Below are 6,994 nucleotides of genomic sequence, written 5' to 3'. Positions count from 1 at the left end.
TCTTGAAATTGAAACTGGCCACTTCAGAAAAACCCAAAGAAATTTAGTCTAATTAATAATATTTTTATTCATGATAGAACTACAAATTTTTAAAAAAGTTTAGGATCTTTTTGGTATTCCCCCTTAAAATTAATTTTTGTAATTTTTTATATTAATAATTAATAAATTTTAGACTAAGTTAAGTTAAAGTTTCATTATTTTTAGTATTAAAAAATTTCATTTTATATCAATTGTATGAGCTTTTCACAATCAATAACTTAGATATGTAGTTTTTCTAAGTCAATCCAACTCCGACGAATTTTACTTGAACCTGTCTTGTTCTTGGCAGAGATTGAATTCAAAACTTTCAAACATAGTTTATAATATTGACAAAAATGCGAAGTTAGCTTTGTCTCAAAGTTTAAAACTATTTTAGTCATGAAAAAATATTTCATAAAATTTATTTTTAAAAAATGACAAAAAATACTTAAACTTTGCAATTCTATTATGAACTTAAAATATTACCTATTAAAACTTGAAAATTTTAAAAACCTACAATTCTAATATAAACTAATCGTTGTCTTGAATAGCAAAAATAATAATTTTATTTTTTTTTTTAATAATTAGAGTTGATGCGAAACTCTAAATTAATAATATAATTTAAAATTTTAATATATAATAATATCAAATCACATGTCAAGTAATGAATAAACAATAATATAGATAATCGAATAAAAAAATAAGAATGGAATCGCCATAAAATTACTAACCTTAATAAAATGTGAATCATTGATACCATACAAAATTAAATAAAATTCTCTTTATAATTTTATTAAATAAGGAAAATAATTTTGTTCATAAAATAAAATTCCATGAATTTCGTGGTTGCCACTTAAAGGGGTTATTATAATTTTCTAAAATCCTAATTCTAGTAGTAAAAGAATGCATTTTAATGTAGGAAGGATTTTTAGTCAAACAGTGAAATCTTCTTTCTCAATAAATATTACAATAAATATCATTTTTCTAGTTAGAATAAGAGAACTTTTTCTCCTCGTGGGTGAGTGAGGGTTAAATACAGCAAATGGCCAATGAGACGTCTATACTGTTCGGGATTAGGTAATTCTTCTTTAGTTTAATTAGTTATCTAACTTTAACCCTTTTGATAGTGGAAATTGGGCATCTCTTGTATGTTCAAACCCCACATCAGCAATGATGTAGTGGGCATACTTTCTCTAATTCAGAGACATTCCCTTCTCCGATATTGTGATTTCAATTCTTAAAAGTACTTCACATACCCAAAATCTTTAATAGTAAAAATATCGTCCAAGAATATTTTTGTGTCAATGATGACCTGTTCATAATTTCCTATAATTAAAACATCATCTACATACACTAGAAGTGCTAGGAATGTGACCTTTTGAGGAAAAGGCAGTGATCAATCTCTGATCGTCTAAAACCAAATTATTTTAGTTTCATAGAAAATTTCTTATTCCACTATCGTCCAACTTGCTTTAAGCCATAAAGACTTTTCATTAATTTGCATACCTACCTTATTTTAGCCTTATGAAGGTTGCATATAAAGATCTTCTTCAATGGAACTATGTAAATACACATTGTTTATATCCAATTGGTGCACTGGCCAATCTCGAGCAAGTGAAATTGCCAAAAAAATCCTGACAGTAACCACTTTAGGTACATGTGAAAGACTGTCATGAAAATCTATCCCTGATAACTGATTATAATCCCACGCCACAAGTCTGGCTTTATACCTGTCTAGGGAATTCCTGCAAGCAACTCTGTTAGAATTCAGATATTGTTACTCTCTAAGACATCCAACTCATTTTGCATAGCCAATACCCAATTGCTATCCTCTTTCGCTTTTTGATAAGAGTTGGGTGATTTTGGATATATTTGCCAAAAAAGACATGTATTCACTGTTTACCGTTTTGGTAGATGTATGTGCAACAAAGTCATTCAGCCATGTTGGTTTTATTTTGACTCTGATACTCTTTTTTGTAGGAAAGTCTTGAAAAGAAGGATCATCAAAAGTGGCTGAAATTTCAGTGAATTGCTCAGTAGGATGGTTATAGGGTTCAATCATAGGTAAATGGTTCTTTTGCTCTTATATTTTTGTGGGATAATCTGTATTTGGTATTGGATTTGGTATGATGGTTTGTAGATCATCCTGTTTGAAATTTTTTCTAAGTATAGAAAATGTTTTTCATAAATCACTACATCACTTGACATAAAAATGATTTTTTTGTTCCAAGTCAGACGGTTTGCACTCTTTAATGCCAGGTATATATCCAAAAAAATACATTTTATTGCTCTTTTTTTAAACTTGTATTTTTGCGGTTGTTGTTTGTTGCAAATCATAAACATCCAAAAACATTTAAGTATGTATAATCTAGTTTTTTCTTATGTAAAATTTGAAAGGGCTTTTCCATTCATTCTAAAACAGAACTTTTGGTAGGATATTTATGATATAAATAGCAATGAGGATTGACTCACTCTAGAAAAATTTTGGAAATCCAGATTGAAACATTAAAGCTCTTTCCATTTATAATAAATATTTATGCTTCCTCTCCACAACTCCATTTTGTTGCGGAGAGTAAGGATAAAATTTTTTATATAATACCAAGTTTGTACCCTTATATTTAAACCAATTGTTATATGTTTTGTTTACAAATTTTGATCCATTATCAGATCTTATTACTTTAATATTTTTGTAGTATTGATTTTGAATTTTTTTTGAAAAATCTTCCAAAATATTATAAATGACTATTTTTTTCTTTTAACAAAAAGGTCTAAGTTGCTCTTGAGTGGTTATCCACAATAGTTAAGACATAGGTTGCACCAGTTGTAGATTTTCCAGAATATGGACTCCATAAATCTATATGTATAGTTTCAAAAATATCTTCAGATGTGATTTTTCCTTCAGGAAAGCATAATTAATGTTCTTTTGCAATTGGACAAATCTCACAAACATGATGATCTACAGAATATGGCAAATTCAATTCATTGATATGAGATAATTTTTTTCTTGGATGTATGATCAAGTCTTAGATGCCATAATTCATATATGTCTTGCTGAGTAGAGCCATCAGGTAAAGTAACAAGGAGTTTAGGTTTAGCTTTAATAGGGTTAATTAGCAAAGAAAACTCATGACACATGTATGATGTGGCACCAATATCCATAATCGATATTCTCTTTCCCTTAACAAAATTAGGAGAGTATCAATTTAAAATATTACATGTAAGACCAGTGACACAACCAGCTGATTCATAAACATTCTTTCCGTTCATGTATTTCATAATTTCATCTTGGATCATGGTTGAGAGTTCCTGGTACTATCCTTCATGTTTTTTAGCTTCACTGTTGAGATCTAGCGGTGTCTCATTTTGAGTTTCACTGCTGAACACGCTTGTTCGACACCCTGGGTGTCGAACAAAAGGCAATTCGACACCCTGGGTGTCGAACTGCCACGCGGACCAGCTTGTTCGACACCATTGGTGTCAAACAAGCTGTTTCCTGCCACGGGAGCAATTTGAAATTGCTCCCGTGGCTGATGTGGCGTGTTCGGCACCCACTGTGACGTCTCTGCACCCCTTGTGACATGCACGCAAATAAGGGGTGCAGAGATTTATGCACCCCTTGTGACATGCATGCAAATGTCACAGGGTGCAGAAATCTATGCACCCGCTGAAAATATCACGTGGACATGTTTTGCACTTTGAGTGCGGAACATGTCCTCCACATTTGCTTCCCCCACCCACCCACCCACCGCCCAACAGCCTGCATTTAAAATAATTCGGCAGTAAAACTGCCGAACTAATACTCCAACCCGCCTATAAATACACCTCAATTGCTACCTTCTTATCCCTATTATCAAGCTTATTATCTCTCTCGTCTATTATTGCCTCTCACTTTTATAAATTTGCATAATTTTTATTTAATTTTCGATACAATTCAGTCTTTTTTTTTTTATAAATTTTATAAAATTATCATATCTATTTGTTTCAACTCGACTTTCAAAAACATTCAACGGTATGTTTTAGATATTTTTTATTGTAAATTTAATTTTTTTTATTTTTATTGTAAATTTTATAATGAAAAATAAATTATTAATATAATTTTTTTTGCAGGAATTAAAACATTTAACTTCATTAGTCATATCGATCCAAACGTGATTGAGTGATTCATATTTGAAAGGTACATACATAAAAATTCTCAATTTTTTTAAATAAGTATATCATATTTATTGTGTGTAATTTTGATTTATTATAATTTTAAAAAATGAAAAAAATATTTTTTAGCAATTATGGAAATATTAAATTTACATATTATTTTAAAAATTTTTATAAAAAAAATGGCAGTTCCACATATGCTAATATTTATGGGAATAGAAATATTATAAATTGTTCTCATGGATACGATTACGATGGAGGTTTTTCAAAGATTGTTCCCATGGGTAAACGGATAAGTTTTAATCAATTGGTCGGAAAAATTACTTGTGCTATTAGATTATCCGAGAATAATGAATATATAGAGATAATTAGTTTTAGAAAGCCTACAATTATGGATGGATCCTTAAAATTTGAATGCATGGAGATATGGGATGAAAATGATGTATCTAGCATGTTTAATTACTTATATCAAATTGGTGGTCTACCTGGTATAGAGATATATGTTAAGATACTTCGTTGTGTTAATGCGACGAATGAGCATGCTGATGTAGGTCCATTTGGAATTGCTGTGGAATCAAATGTTGAGCAATGTGAAGAGCAAAATGTAGTGGATGATTATGATTTATCTGATAGTCTTGGAGGGCCGTCAAATAATTTATCTGATAGAGTGGAGGACGAGGACGAGGATGGGGATGAGGATGACGAGGACGATGACGATGATTCATGGATGTCAACTGAGGATGATGATGATGGTGATAATGGTCAGGAGGATAGTAGGAGTGAGTCTCGATATTATAACACCCAATTTCATAATACTATTGTGCATGTTGTTCATCCTCCCCCATATGCAGAAATAGATTTCAATTTGCTTAGGGTGGATCCGTATGATAGGCTAGAAGGTCGTTCCTTTTGGGATCCTTCTAAAGAGTTTTCAATTGGGATGATATTTTGTTCGAGAGATGCAGTGGCTGCGGCTGCAAAAGAATATCACCTAAGACATCATCACCAATTTTATTATCATGAAACAAGAGAGAAGACTTATTCAATAAAGTGTAAAGACAAAGACAGTGGGTGTGCATGGAGGCTTCGAGCATCCAAGAAAGAAGGGGAGGATATATGGAAAATTACGAGATACAGTGGGCCGCACACATGCACAAATCCTCAGTTGACAAAAAATCATAGCCAATTGGATGAAAATTTCATTTATTCATTCATATTTGCATTAATTGAACAGCAGCCCGATATAAAAATTACTGCCCTACAAGCTGAAATGAGCGATAAATTTGGGTACGAGTCGTCTTATAAAAAAACATGGAAAGCAAAGCAAAAGGCAATTGCAAGACTTTATGGGGGTTGGGATGAATTATACAATCGTTTGCGTAGATTCATGACCGCTTTTCATCATTTTAACCCAGAAACAGTATACATGATTGAAGATAATCCACATTTGATAAATGAGCGATTAAATCCGATATGTCGTGTATTTGACCGTATGTTTTGGGCTTTTAAGCAATCGATTGAGGGATTTAAACATTGCCGACCTGTAATTTCAATCGATGGGACATTCCTATATGAAAAATACACCGGGTGTATACTGTGTGCAACCGCCCTCGATGGAAATAATCAACTATTTCCATTAGCTTTTGCCATTGTTGATAAAGAGGACGGTGACAATTGGTTATGGTTTATGGATTGCTTGAGGATCTTTGTGACTAATCGAGAAGATTTGTGTGTAATTTCAAATCGTCATGCTGGAATTCTTAAGGCAATGCAGAAAGATTGGTGGAACGACACCTAACAATGCCTCACAAACTGATGGCCAATGGTGGCGTGATCGGCCAGTAACAGTTGCACCATTGACAAATAATTCGGTTATTTGCCTTACATCCTGAAGGGTTATGGTAATTTTCCCTTCGGAAAACATAAATGTATGTGTCTCTAGTCGCCACCGCTCAACAAGAGCCGTAATTAAATGCCAATCCAGAGCAAAAAAAACAAGCCGTATTACACCATAGAAACCTGTACGACGCAGGTGAGGTATTAACTGATCTGGAATATCGTCCAAATGTAAAATTGTACATGTTCTTCTGCAACTTATCGCCCCACTTTCTATAGTTTGTTGCCATATAGCCTCAGACCGATGTTCGGCTTGTCCATACAGCAACGATGGATCATTGGGACTCGGTAAAATATAATTAGGGCGATCACGACGGTTGCGTCTTCCCTCCATATCTAATTATACAAAATAATATACAATAGCATTTGTTATATAAATACACCTTCACAAACTTTATTATATTCATAATCACTAACAATATTCAAACATCATTTATTTACTAAATAACGGTACATAATTTAACACTACAATAACATACATATTACAAAAAGATTATATCCATAAATCACAATAAATACTACTAATTTAAAAATATTCTATCCAATAATTCAACCAAATATTCTATTAAAAATCACAACAAATATTCTATCACAACAACTATTCTATCCAATAATACAAAAAATAATTTTAAATATTTTATTATAATTTTATTTATTTTATTATAATACAAACATTAAATATTTTATTAATTTTAGTAATTTTATTGTAATACAAAAAAATAATTTAAAAAAATAATTTTATTATTTTCAAAATATTAATATTAGTATAATACAAAAATTAATTTTAAATATTTTATTATAATTTTATTAATTTTATTATAATACAAAAATTAAATATTTTATTAATCGTATTAATTTTATTATAATACAAAAAATAATCTCAAAAAATTAATTTTATTATTTTCAAAAATTTAATTTTAGTATAATAAAA

This window comes from Manihot esculenta, chromosome 16, assembly GCF_001659605.2.
Source record: "Manihot esculenta cultivar AM560-2 chromosome 16, M.esculenta_v8, whole genome shotgun sequence".
Taxonomy (NCBI): domain Eukaryota; kingdom Viridiplantae; phylum Streptophyta; class Magnoliopsida; order Malpighiales; family Euphorbiaceae; genus Manihot; species Manihot esculenta.
Note: the sequence above shows the minus strand (reverse complement) of the source record.